Source organism: Oryctolagus cuniculus, chromosome 17, assembly GCF_051225735.1.
Source record: "Oryctolagus cuniculus isolate XC-2025 breed Fujian yellow rabbit chromosome 17, ASM5122573v1, whole genome shotgun sequence".
NCBI classification, from domain to species: domain Eukaryota; kingdom Metazoa; phylum Chordata; class Mammalia; order Lagomorpha; family Leporidae; genus Oryctolagus; species Oryctolagus cuniculus.
In genome coordinates, this window is record NC_142883.1 from 7,413,888 (window position 1) to 7,427,212 (window position 13,325).

Here is a 13,325-nt window from a genome sequence, read left to right on the forward strand (position 1 = left end):
TTTATGGATAGAGGCACACCTGCTCCCTGGTTCTCCCATCTGGGCCGGGCAGGTGGGGCTGCGGTAGGTGGGGGAAGGGAAGCCATCTCAGCTGGGGCCTTCCAGGAGTGGGCGCACCTGACCTTTGGAATCTGCTACTCGCTGTACTCGCTGCCTCTGCTCCTCCATCCCCCCCCTTGTCTCCCCGGGCTTACTGATTTGGGCCAAGGGAAGCAGGGAAAAACCTGGTCCCGGCATTTCAGCAGGGCAGCCTGGGAATGAACTCGGTTAGGAAGCCGCCTCCCAGGACTTCCTCCTCCTCTGCTAGTGCGTCCCTCCCTCCCTTTTTTTTTTTTTTTTTTTTTTTACAAGCAGAGTGGACAGTGAGAGAGAGAGACAGAGAGAAAGGTCTTCCTTTGCCGTCGCTTCACCCTCCAATGGCCGCCGTGGCCAGCGCGCTGCGGCTGGCGCACCGCGCTGATCTGATGGCAGGAGCCAGGAGCCAGGTGCTTCTCCTGGTCTCCCATGGGGTGCAGGGCCCAAGCACCTGGGCCATCCTCCACTGCACTCCCTGGCCACAGCAGAGGGCTGGCCTGGAAGAGGGGCAACCGGGACAGAATCCGGCGCCCCGACCGGGACTAGAACCCGGTGTGCTGGCGCGCAGGCGGAGGATTAGCCTAGTGAGCCGCGGCGCCGGCCGCCTCCCTCCCTCTTTATGGCTATTCTCTCTCGAGACTCTCCCCCATTGGTCCTTCCCCACTCAGTGGCCAGCCCGGGGTTGCAAGCTCGCTCGCTCGCTCTCGGAGCCGCGTTCATCATTTGTGGGAGCGCAGCCCGCTCAGACCGGGGCCTCGTGGGAGGACCCTGGTTTTGGCGCCTGCAGGCTTCCCCCACTGCAGGAAGAATTTACGTGCCCTGCTCCTGCGCCGGCCTCCCTGCGGGATGGCCGGCGTCTCTGTTGAGTGAGGTGCTGTTTGTGGCACCTCGTGGGGGCTGACTCGCGTGTGTCTTGTTTATTGGGGGGAGGAGACGGAGGCTTCGCGTGGTTATTCATGGTGAGACCGAGAGGTGTCCACCCTGTTCTTGTGGGAAATGAAGTGACACAGCCATCAGGAATGCAACCCCAAGCGCCTGTGGCTCTCGGGACGTTTCTCGTGTCTTTCCTACAGCCGGTGCGCGGGACCTGCTGCCAGCTCCGTGCCGTGTCTCCCCTGGGCCCCTGCTGGCCCCCTGCAGCCGTTGCTAACGCCCCCGGGCTGCACCTTGGACTCACCTGGGGACCTTTAACTGTTGCCTCAGGCCCGCCCTCATAGATTTGGATTTCACTAGGCTGGGTGTGGCTCAGGCATTGGAATTTTGAAAAGCTTCCCAGGTGATTCTAAGGTGCAGCCAAGATCCTGAGAGAGCCAGTGCTCTGGGCAGTGCTTCTCCCCTGGGGCAATTGGGCACCCTCTCCCCACCCTAGAGGCACTGGCAGGCCCTGTCTGAGACCGGGGTGCGCCGGCATCCAGGGGTGGGAGCCGGGGATGTTGGTGAGCGTCCTGAAGCCCACAGGGTGGTCTCCCACTACCGCGGCACCTCCTGGAGAAACCTCGCCCAGAACACTGGTTCTCACACTGGACTGTGCCCCACAAGCCCTGGAGGTTTCGCTGAAATCCTAACTGCCGGGCCGCACACTCGGAGTTTCCGGTTCAGTGAGTCTGGGGTGCCGCTCAAGAATTTATTTCTACCAAGTTCCTGGTGAGGCTGCAGCTGTTGGCCCAGAGCTAGGCTTTGAGAACTCGTGCTGCAGGAGGACTGGGAATCTGGCGAGGAGTCCATTGTGGTTACTAGAAGACTCGAAAGCAGCCGTGACTTGTCTGAGACACAAGTGTCCTTTTCTTTCATGTGACAGAAAGCCAGAGGAAGGCCATCCCCGGCTGTGCGGCAGCTCTGGAGTTCCCAGGGTGTTCCTCATAGTCCATGATGGCTGTGGAGCACCAGCCATCGTGTTTGTATTGAACACAGAAGGCAGTCAGATTTTTAAAAATAAATAAGTAAATAAGCTCCCTCTGTGCCAGTTTGAGTCCTGGCTGCTCCATTTCCAATCCAGCTTCCTGCTAATGCTCCTGAGAAAGCAGCGGAAGATGGCCCGAGGTCTTGGGCCCCTGCACTCACGTGGGAGACCTGCATGAAGTTCTCGGTTCCTGGTTGCAGCCTGGTGCAACCCTGGCTGTTGTGGCCATCTGAGGCATGAACCAGAAGATGGAAGGTTTTCTCTCTCTCCCTGGCCCTCTGTCACTTTGCCTTTTAAATAAATAAATAGATCTCAAAAAAAAAAAAAAAAAAAAAGGAGTTGGGCTCCCCAGCCCCTTTTGAGCAGTAGCTCCCAATCTCCCACAGTGCTCTGCTTGCTTCCTTGGCCAGATCTTGGTTACGTTGCCGTATCCAGCTGCGTTGGAGGCTGGGAGATGTCGTCTTTCAAAAATTTTGTTTTGTTTTCTTTAATTCACGGCTGCAATGTCAGCAGAAATCGGTTCTGTTAGGAAGTAGAAAGGGTGGAATAGATATTTGGGTGGGCAGGCAGCAGCTTCTGCCATGTACGCGTGTCTAATCTATCCGAAGAGTTACCAGTTATTTGGTATCCACCATGCACCAGGGGCTTTTCATGTATTATCTCATTTAATCCAAAGAGCTTTGCAAGGTAGCTAATAATACTATCTCGATTCTGCAGTGACGAAACTGAGGCTTTCAGAGATTAAGCCGCCTGCCCCAGGTACAGCCGCGAGTGGTGCAGTTTAGCAGCCTGGTTCCAGGCTGGGCTGCTTCCTGCCTCAGTTGCTCGCGGAGTCCTGCCTCTCTCCTCCTGAGCCTGCAGGTGCTGGCTGTGCCTTTCGAAGACAAATTCTGGGCCTCACTGCCCTGACCTGGTCCGTTTCGCTGTGACCTGCATCCCCTGGGACACCTTCAGGCTCCTGTGGGGAATGGAAACACAACAGGAGCCACACAGGCTCCGGGGGCTGAGGTCAAGTTCTCTCCCGCGCAGTTCCCTTCTGGAAGCCTTGAGGGGAGACTCTGTTCCCTTGCCTCGGCTCCCTTCCTTCCTCCATGCGTTCATTTCATTTCTTCTCATTTTTCTTTTTTTTTTTTTAAAGGATTTATTTATTTATTTATTTGAAAGTTATAGCTGGCGCTGCGGCTCAGTAGGCTAATCCTCCGCCTTGTGGTGCCGGCACACCAGGTTCTAGTCCCGGTTGGGGCGCCAGATTCTGTCCCGGTTGCCCCTCTTCCAGGCCAGCTCTCTGCTGTGGCCAGGGAGTGCAGTGCAGGATGGCCCCAGTGCTTGGGCCCTGCACCCCATGGGAGACCAGGAGAAGCACCTGGCTCCTGCCATCTGATCAGCGCGGTGCGCCGGCCATAGCACACTGGCCATGGCGGCCATTGGAGGGTGAACCAACGGCAAAGGAAGACCTTTCTCTCTGTCTCTTTCTCTCACACTGTCCACTCTGCCTGTCAAAAAAAAAAAAAAGTTATACAGAGAGAGAAGGAGAAGCAGAGAGAGAGAGAGAGAAAGGTCTTCCATCCGCTGGTTCACTCCCCAATTGGCTGCAACAGCTGGAGCTGTGCTGATTCGAAGCCAGGAGCCAGGAGCTTCTTCCGGGTCTCCCACGTGGGTGCAGGGACCCAAGGACTTGGGCCATCTTCCACTGCTTTCCCAGGCCATAGCAGAGAGCTGGATTGGAAGTGGAGCAGCCAGGACTCGAACTGGTGCCCATATGGGATGCTGGCACTGCAGGCAGCGGCCTTACCCGCTGTGCCACAGCGCCGGCCCCTCTTCTCATTTTTCAAGACTTACTTGTTTGAAAGTCAGGGAAAGGGAGAGACAGACACATCTGCTGGTTCATTACCCAGCCACAATGGCCAGGCTGCAGCTAGGAGCCAGGAGCTTCACCTGGGTCTCCCATGTGGGTTCAAGGGCCCCAAGCGCTTTAGCCATCTTCCACTGCTTTCCCAGGCTGTTAGCAGGGGGCTGGAGCAGCCAGATCAGAAGTGGAGCAGCCAGAACACAAACCTGTACCCATATGGGATGCCAGGGTTGTAGGCAACAGCTTTACCCACTATGCCACAATGCCGGCTCCTCTCTTTAAAGATTATTTACTTATTTATTTGAAATGTAGAGTGTCAGAGAGAAATGGAGAGACAGAGAGACAGACGTATCTTTCATCAGTTCCCCAAATGTCCACAACAGCCAGGGGCTGGGTGAATCCAAAGCTAGGAGCCTGGAGCTCCATCCGGCTCTCCCACGTGGGTGCAGGGACCAAGCACGTGGGCCGCCCTCCACTGCTTTCCCAGGTGCATTAGCAGGGAGCCGGATGGGGAGTGAAGCAGCCGGGCCTGGACCCAGTGCCCGTGTGGGATGCCAGTGTTACAAGTGAGGCTTCCCCCATCGTTCGACGCCAGCCCCATGCCTTTCCCTTTCCTGGCTTCCTGCCTTGTCACCCGGCTTCCATGATCACATCTCCCTGCACCTCTCTCTGATAAGGACACGTGATGGCACTGGGGGCCTCCTGGGATAAGCTCCCCGTCCCCATGCGCCTCCTAACCTCAGCACGTCTCCTTCCACGGGGCGACCGTCCTATCTTGAAGGGGCCAGGGTGCGGGTCTTGGGAGGCTCCTCCCAGCCCCCTACAGGAACCCTTGCTCTCCTGCCTTTCCTGGTTCCTGTTTTCCTTCCACAGAGGGTTCCAAACGTGGAGTGTACACTCTTGTCGGGGACTTTTAAAAGAGGGGAGAGCCCTGGTCGCAGGGCTAATCTGATCAGCCCCTGGTGGCCGTAGCTACGGGCCTGAAAACACTGAGTGTGCAGGGCTTCCGGGTAGGATTCTAAGGCTAGGTACTGGCTCAGATCTCTCCGTGCCTGCTAACCCTGGTGCCTCCTGTTGCCTCGCTCTAGGCTAATACAGGCGTGTCTTTAGCCAAATACAAATGCTCCAACTAGCCAGGGGGGGAGGGGGAGGGAGTGTTAGCATCTGCTGGCGTCCTGACCTCTTTCTCCCTTCCTTGAGTTCACTCCCTTCTCTGTGCTCCTCCACCCCTGCCCACCACCGTGGCCCCCTCCACTGGGTCCGCCCGCGCTGGGGAGCAGAGTCTGGGGTGTTGCGTGTTTTGCTATTTTTTATTTATTTATTATTTATTTATTTTTGCAAGCGCCTCGCAACACCCGCCCCTCCGTGTTGGATGTCCCACTGCCAAGTGCATGCGGTTGCCTGGCAACAAGAAGGAAGTCGCTGTGTGATTCACCCGGCCACTGCCAATTAATTTGCTGGCTGTGTGGGTCTCCCAGGGGGAAAGCCTTTCTCCAGCCTCCCTGTGAGACAGCGCCGAGGGCCGGGCCGCTGCCCATGGAGGCACAGGGAACCCGGAGCAAGCTGAGCGGGACATCTTGTCCGTTTGGGGCGTTTCCGGGTCCAGCGTTTCCGGGGGGCCTGGGCGACACCTGGCAGAGGCTCCCGGTTTCCTTCTTGGCCACCAATCAGAGCACTGCCCGGAGCGCCTCGCGCCTCTGTCTGTACCTTGGCTGCTGTTTTTGGCTTTATTTATTTATTTATTTGTAGGTGACTCAAAAACACAGACTCTCCTTGCCTGCCCAGTTCCCCTGCAGAGAAATACGCGTTCCAGCCTCTTCTCCCTGCGCCCTGAGCCCTGCCGTCCCTGGTGGGCGATCCGCGCCCTGCCCTCTGGGTAGCTGCATCGCCTCTGCCAGGGATTCTACCGAGGACCACGGTGATGAGCGCTCCCGTGGCCCTGGGCCTTACTCGGCCCCTCAAGGCCCCCCTGGTGTCCAGATGCCTCCGGAATCCGTAGGAGTCCCATCCCGACCCTGCTGCCCTGGGGCCTCGGGTGCCTGCGCAGACCCTCAGTCGGGATTGCCCCTCTGCTGCAGCCCGTGAGGACGGGGTTCTCCTGCCTGGTTCATTTTCTGTATCCCCAGCACCTGAACAGTGTGGTGCCTGTAACGCGTGGGTTTGCCCGTGTCAAGGTTTTTCCTCGTGGGGTGACGGTGACTGCTGGAATCAGAGACCCAGAGAGAAGCTGCTTGTATGTCCCAGACTCCCTCTCCCTCTCCCTCTCCCTCTCCCTCTCCCTCTCCCTCTCCGTCTCTCTCCCTCTCCCTCTCCCTCTCTCTTTCTCTATGTGAATAGGCCCCTCCCTCCGTCCATTTTTGAAATAGTACCTGGGGTGTTCACATCCCAAGTCGAGTGCCTGAGTTCAAGTCCTGGCTTCGCTCCTCCTCATCCCATCTCCCTCCTAAGGTGCATCCTGGGAGTCAGCGGGTGACGGCTCAAGTGGCTGGGTCCCTCCCACCCACAAGGGGGACACAGCTTGAGTTCCTAGCTCCTGGCTTCAGCCAGGCTCAACCATCAGCTGTGTTGTGGGCATCTCTGCCTCCTCGACCCCCACCTCTCTCTCTGTCTCTGACTTTCAAATAAGTTGATTTTCCTAAAATGGGGAAATCTGAAGGCATTTGTGGTGGCAAATACATGTGCTCTTCAGAAATGGGAGGCCAGGCGCAGTGAGGGGGCGGGAACCGGGAGCCGGGAACGTACGGGGAGCCCAGGTGCATCCAGGTTGATTTGCTGCCGGTGTTAGGGCGTAGACAGGTGTCTCCCAGTGTCCTGTCCCCCTCCCCCCGAGGAACCACTGCCCTCTCTGGGTGAGCCATGACTAGTTGTTGGGGGGCTGTGAAAGCAGAGAGAGGGTCCAGCTCTAAAGTGGACATTAGACTGGGGAACCAGACTCCCGTCATCCTGTACTGAGAACACTGACACTGTCTGTGCCTCGGTTTTCCTGCCTGCAAAATGGGTGACCTAACACCTCCCTGCCCCGTATCCCACAGACATGAATGGGCTACTAAGAAGCAGACGTTCCCAGGTCCTCTGGGCTGGCTGGATAAGGTGGGGGCTTGGAAAATGAGCCCTGGGTATCATGGTGGAATTTGTGCAGGCGGATTCCTGTGGTGAGTCCAAGTGCAGGAGCTCCTTGAGAGACGCCAGGATTCCTTTTCTTCCTGAACTGAACTGCATACTTTGTTCCGGTCCATTGTGACGTTAGAACGGCAGGCCCCGTGACCATAGGGGTGCTCCGAACACGTGTTGAGAGAGCGGAAGCCGAGATCTAACCTTAATGCTGTTTTACACCCACAGGTCCAGGCCTGGGAAGACAGACGGAGCGAGAGCTGCTCTTTCCCGCCACGCTTCGTGACCCCAGCCCACGCCCCGGACCCCCACGGAGGACTCGGCTGAGGGCCGGCACCCTGGGTTCCATCAGGAGTTCCTACTTTGGAGAATAAAGGAGATGCGGGGTGGAGAGCAGAGCCCTCGGGTGAAGGACTCGTCTGTGCCTCGGCCAGGCCCTGGGCTCCGTTCTTGGACGTTCAGTGTTTCGCTGAGACGCTGGCCCCGCCCCAGCGGGCGGCCGGAGGCCTTCCTGCCACACCCTGGCCAGGGCCGCAGTGCTCCTGGGCTCGGCGTTTCTCCTTGTTTGCTCCACTCTCTTCCAGCCGGATGCTGAGTGAATAGTTAACTACATGTAGGTCAAATGGGATCTCCATTTTCGTTCCTGCTCCGTCTAGAGAGGCCAGCATGTGTGCATTGTGGGCGGCCGTGGGGTCGGATCCCGTCTCGCTTATTTGGGGTCTTTCCCCCAGCCAGGTTCCAGAGTGATGCAGGGGTCGGCGTGGGAGTTCTTCCGGCTCTCAGATGTTCTGGGCCCCGGCAAAGGCTGCCACAGGGGAGCCTGTTGTCTTCCATGCGTGACTTTGTCTTTGGGTCACATGCAGGTGTCCATGTGTGCGACAAAAACGGACACTGTCCTTCATCCTGTCACCTGTGACCTGAGACCCTCAGACCTCTGCTCTCCTGGTGGCAGTTGGGGTCCTTGCCAGAAGCTGGTCTTCATGCCAGGGCAGCCAGCCACCAGGACTGGGGTGTTTTGAAGGGCCCCTTCCCCGCCGGGTGTGCTGTTGCCAACAGCTCGAGTCTCCACTGTTCCTTTCGCTCTGTAGCACAGTTGCTTAACTGTCCCTCACGGGGCAACCCGGCCCCAGTGCAGCGTCAGAGCCGTTGGTGCTTTCTGGTTCCCAAAGCAAATGGGGGTGCCTTGTTTCGGTGAAAGGATTGGGAGTTTCCCCGGCTGTGTGTTTGGGGTCCCTCCCGGCAGCTCAGACTCAACACAGAGCAGTGCAGGCGTCAGTGCTGTTGGAGGGGAAAGATGGCTGCCGAGCCCTGGCACACAGTCACAGCCGTGGCGTTTCGTGGGCTCCCTCAGGTGCCGAGGAACAGAGAGCCGCTCACGTCACTGGCTGATTGCAGTGCTGGCTAATGGCAGAGCCGTGGTGGAAGGCAGACAGGGAACAGTCCCGGTGGACGCCCAGCACGGGCCTTGTCAAGAGGCCCAGAGCCATTCAGCACAGCCAGCTGCTGTCAGTGGTGCCCAGGGCGAGCAGGGGCAGTAACGTCCTGGTCATCTGGCCCCTCTGTTCAGCACGGGGGCTCACTGCTGCCGACTCTGCAGCTCCACTGCTGTGATGGGCTGAGGGTGACCCTCGCCCGGTTTGCCTAGGATAAGGGGTGAGTGGTAAAGTGCGGACAGCCCTATGCAAACCGTTGGCTGCCCCACTGGGTGACTCCCCGGCACCTGCTGTGCCTGTTTTGCCTGCTGTCACCGAGTGCTGTGCTTGGTTTGCTTGGCCGGTCGCCATGTGGGGCTGTTATCTGGTCACGCCATTGGCCACTGGGTTACCCATGGATGGATGCCGTTGGATCAGACCCCAGTCCTGATGAGATGATGAGATGACCGTGAAATGGTCGGGGTGGGTGATGTTGAGTGATGGCCTGGGTGTGAAGAACCAACAGAGACCGTGACCTTCCGAAGGGTGTTGTAGGGAGTGAGCATGCCAGATGTTGGGGGATTCCCTTCTTAGTCTACCTAGATGGGAGAAATTAACCTTTCTCATTAAAAACAAAACTGTTCATGAAGAAACAGCTGCTGCGAACAGTGGACAAGGTGTGCATTGTATGCAGTAAGGAACCAAGTAGAAGGTTCCACATCTTTGCTAGACAGCGAGCTATTATTTCTGAGATGGTCTTATCTGGCGAGCAGAGCAGTTCCTAGAGAACTTCCCAAGATGCCTTTGAACTCTAAAATCTTTGAAATCCCACGGGCTGGTAAATCGGAGCTAAGTATGCACTCTCTGTCTACGGTCTCCTGAGAACCGTTGAGGTGAGCTCAGAGCGTGTTGAGTGGGACCTCCCCGCCTCTCCTCACCTTTGCCGACGTTGGCTTTATTGGGAAAAGGCAGCTTGGGGGTGGTGGGTGCGGGGTGAGGTTAGGGGAGAGAGCAAGGGAGCTGTGCCAGCCCAGTTCTTTGGTGTTTGTGACAGGAAGAACAGCCTGATAGCCAAGTGCAGACTTTTTCACCATTTGGGAAAAGCCAGGTTTCCAGGACAGCACTGTCCCCTGAGGCCGCCTGCCAGTCAGGGCATCCGTCTCCCATGTTTTTTCACTGGAGCACGAATCCCCAGTCGCCTTGCATGGCGTGCCCACGGGAGGTGGTTATGGGCGAGGGTAGCGACAAGCATGCAGACAGCCAGAGGCCGCTCCCTTGTTAGTTACTCCTGGGATGCCCGTGCACCCCGGGTTGGCCCCTGGCTCGCCCTTACGTTACGGCCTGCGGTACCATGGTAGGGGGTGCCAGCCCAGCTCCTCGGGTGTCAGTTTTCGTTTTTGAAAGATGAGCACATTTCAGATGTCCCCTCCGTGTCTGTCCCACACTCATTCTCTGATTCCCGTACCAAAAGCAACAGGCTCCACCCCCCCACAGCCCTATATCCTCTCATCCACGTAGAATCCCAGAGGCTGAGGTGGGCAGGGGCACCACCCTCCAACCTTGCCCTTTTCTAACATGTGGCGGGGATGGCCCAGCCCTGGGTGGGAGCCCTTCTTCCGAGTGCGGAAGAACTGCGGGAGGAGGCGCCATGACGCTCGACCCAACCTGGAAGCAGCAGAATTTGTAAGAGCGGTTCCTGGGCTGCCGAGGGGGCCACTGAATGTCCATTTCCTAGTGAGATGTTGAGCTAAATGCGTGTGTCCTCTCGCCAGCATCTGACAGCCTCCTCTTTCTGGATCCGGGTAGCGTGCGTGGACGCTGGTAAAAAGCTCAGAACAAGGAGACAGTTTTTGACTCAAAGTCCCTCATCTTAGTGCCTTCCATGAATGCCCGGGGCTAGGCCACACCGTCTTTGCAGGTTCCTCCTGCTCGGGCGTCCACGGTGCCTTCCCATTTGATGCATGAGCCATGGGCTTGCTAGGAGCTCAGGTCCGGTTGCTTTCTGTTCCGCATTCCCCAGGTACACCATAAAATTACTCCAGCCCCGTGAACATACTCATCCTGCCTTAGTTCTTTACGAATATGACTTAATTTCAGATCAGCTCTGCTTCCCCCCACCCCCAGACTTTATTCAACTTCCCTAGAAGATTTTTCCATGTCCTTGAAGGAATTTGACCCATAGGAAAACGTTTGTCCTCCCTCCTGGCCCTGGACCCCTGTGTGGGAAGGTGTGAGAGCCGTGGTAGCAGACGTGGGAGGTTTTCATGACCAAGCAGGTCCCTGTGCTCGAGGACTCGGGTGACCTGGAAATGGCGGCTGACCCTGGATGAGACCCTCCCATTCCGGGCCGGTAGCGGGGACGGAGGTGGAGCAGAGCCCTGAGCTGGCAGGAGATGGCAGCTCTGGGGACCCGCGTGCCCGTCCTGCCTGGACTTCCCCTCCAGCTCCAAGATCCTGTGCACGTCCGTCGCTCGGGCCCTCTCAGGGGCCTCCGTTTTCTCCACAGTAGAACGGGACAAGGAAGGGGCATCAGCCGGGCCTGACCGGCCTGTTGGTTCTGTCTGTGTGGCAGGGTCTCAGCTGGCCCGGCTGGTGCCTGACCGTCCCCTGGCAAGGAGCTCCATCTACCCTGGGCCTTTAGCTGCCAAAGGCAGCAACTCGGTGGCTCGGGAAGTCCATTACCAGGGAGTACTTCAAAGCTGTTTGCCCTTGTCAGTTGCACTGAACTTGAGTTTGTCGAGGGAGAACGCAAATAGACACACTGGCTGATGACAGGGGGAGGGGAAGGGGCACTGCTGTTTACCCCGGGGGTAAATGAGAGGGAAGGGAAAAAAAAAAAGAGAGAGAGAGAAACGAAACCCTGCCTGCCGTTTTGACCAATAAATAAAAACTGGGAGCTCGGCGTGGCTCAAACCCTAGGGGATTTATTAGTTTGCTTAGAGAAAGGCAAATACGAAGTCTTAAGCTGACCCGTCCTGGGACCTGCCTCTTGGCTTTTGTATGCCGTCCGGCGCCGATCACCGGGTGCTCCGGGTTATCGAGTCCTGTTGAAAGGTTTTGAAAAAAAAAAAAAGAAAAATTCGTTTCCTGTCTCCTTCTTCGCTTCCTCCTTTGCGGGCCTCTTCCCCTCGCCTCCCGCCTTTTCTGGTGTCTCAGGACTGGGCTTTGGAGAGCTGAGGAGAGCAGGAGCCTGCAGAAAACTGCCTGTGCTCAGGGCCCTTGCTGGCTTGGGAACCTCTGGGGCGGCTCAAGGTCAGGGCGGGGCGGGGAGCCCGGGCAGGTGGTCCTCATGGGGCCCCTCCATCCTGAACGCTAGGCGCCAAGCTATAGGGCAAAGGCCTGGTCCCTCATTAAACACGTCGTGGGTGTAGTCCCAAGCGTTGGAAAAGAACAGGTGGCAGCTGTTTCTGAGTTGTAGCCTTCCCATCCTCGGTGACTGTTCCTACCTGCCTGACTGCTGGTTGCAGCCTGACGCACTGACAGGTGGGTCTGGGAGCCCACGGAGCGAAATACCAAACTGAAGGGGCCGGTCGGTCACCCCGTCTATCCAGTTTCCAAGTGGAACTCAGCTTGATAGGCCACGGGCTTTACCTCTCACTTCTAGCATCCCCAGCGCAACCTGGGATAGCCCTGAAGCTACAGTGTTCTCGGGTGCCCAGGTCCCATGGGCGGGTGCTTTCTGGTCACCCCCCTGGTGAGGTGTCATTGAGCACCCGCTGCAGTTCCTTTACCAGATCCGCCCTTGGAGGGTGCACCTTACCAGTGTGACGGGGACCTGTGCCCACTGCGCATGCCAGCCAGGAGCTGGGAATGTCCTGGCACTGTTTAATTAAGAAAGTTCCACTCATGTTCCAGTAATGATTTCTGTTTGAGATCACCAGGATTCCTAATCCTATGTTGATTGTTCATGGAGGAGATGGTTTTTTGAAGAGCAAATGTTGGACACATGGGCTGCTGAAATCCTATGAATCCTGTGCTCATGTCAAGTGCCTCTTTGTCTAGGAAGTCTTCCTGGACTTCCTCCCTCTCAATGATGTGTGACCGCCCCCTCACATACTCTTTTAAAGTCGGCCCCTCCTCCTTGAGCATACATGTTAGTATCTCATTTAGTATGCTTGTCCTGAACTTGGGGGCACCCTCGCCCCCAGCATATCTCTCTTTTCCTGTCTCTGTCACCCTGTCTCTTCTCTAAGATCAGAATCGAAGTCATTCCTTAGTCCTGCAAATGTATCCTTGCCGTGCCCAATCATGTTTGGGTCACGTGGTAGGCCCTGTGATGGGCATTTCACATATTCTCTCATTTAATCGTCAGAAAACAGGGACTTAAATGCATCCGTTGCTTTGACCAAGTCTTTTATGTGAGAGTTGGAGTTCAAAGCCAGGGTCATTGACAATGTCAAGTTCAGAACTCGTAAATGTGTGTGTGGTGGCTTTTACATGGCGGATGGACAAGAAAGATGTGGAGTTGACTTTCCCTGTTTACAACCTGTTACTGTGTGTACCACCAACTTGTCTGTTTTCTGTTTGCCCATGAGTAATCAATAAAGTGTTATCTGAACAGCCAAGAATGTGTTGTTTCATTGGTGGGTTTCCCAGCAGAAGTTCTTCTTGAAAGAGAATGTGTCTGTGTCTGGTTTTGGCCGGTTGTCTTTGAGCCAGCTTCGTATCCAATATGCAAAACATAAATGGCAGAATTTCAGATCGAAATTTCTACCAAGTTTCACGGTGTCTAATAGAAATACAGGAAGGCAAAACAAACCACATCTGAGATTGTACCTGCTCTCTAGATTTTATTTACAGCCTGGTTAGACAAGACCCGCCCATGTAAAACCATCAATCACACTTGCCGAATGAACTCAGCCGTTCCTGGAGACTCGGCGGGCTGGAGCGTTCACCTGCTCTTGACCCTGATAGAACTTTCCCAGCAAGTCACAGGCCCCAGGCACGGGGCCTGGATGATGTGGGGGCAGATCCTTTG

General features: G+C 56.5%; 1 long non-coding RNA gene across 2 annotated transcripts in view; it reads left to right on the top strand.

Annotated features, from left to right (window-relative positions):
* Positions 1–12,912, top strand: part of LOC103351609 (uncharacterized) — a 174,997-nt gene extending 162,085 nt beyond the window's left edge. For both annotated transcript variants that reach the window (XR_007911368.3, XR_007911367.3), the window contains exon 3: positions 7,164–12,912. This is a non-coding gene — a long non-coding RNA (uncharacterized LOC103351609). The remainder of the gene's footprint in view (positions 1–7,163) is intronic.
* The last annotated feature ends 413 nt before the right edge of the window (positions 12,913–13,325 follow it).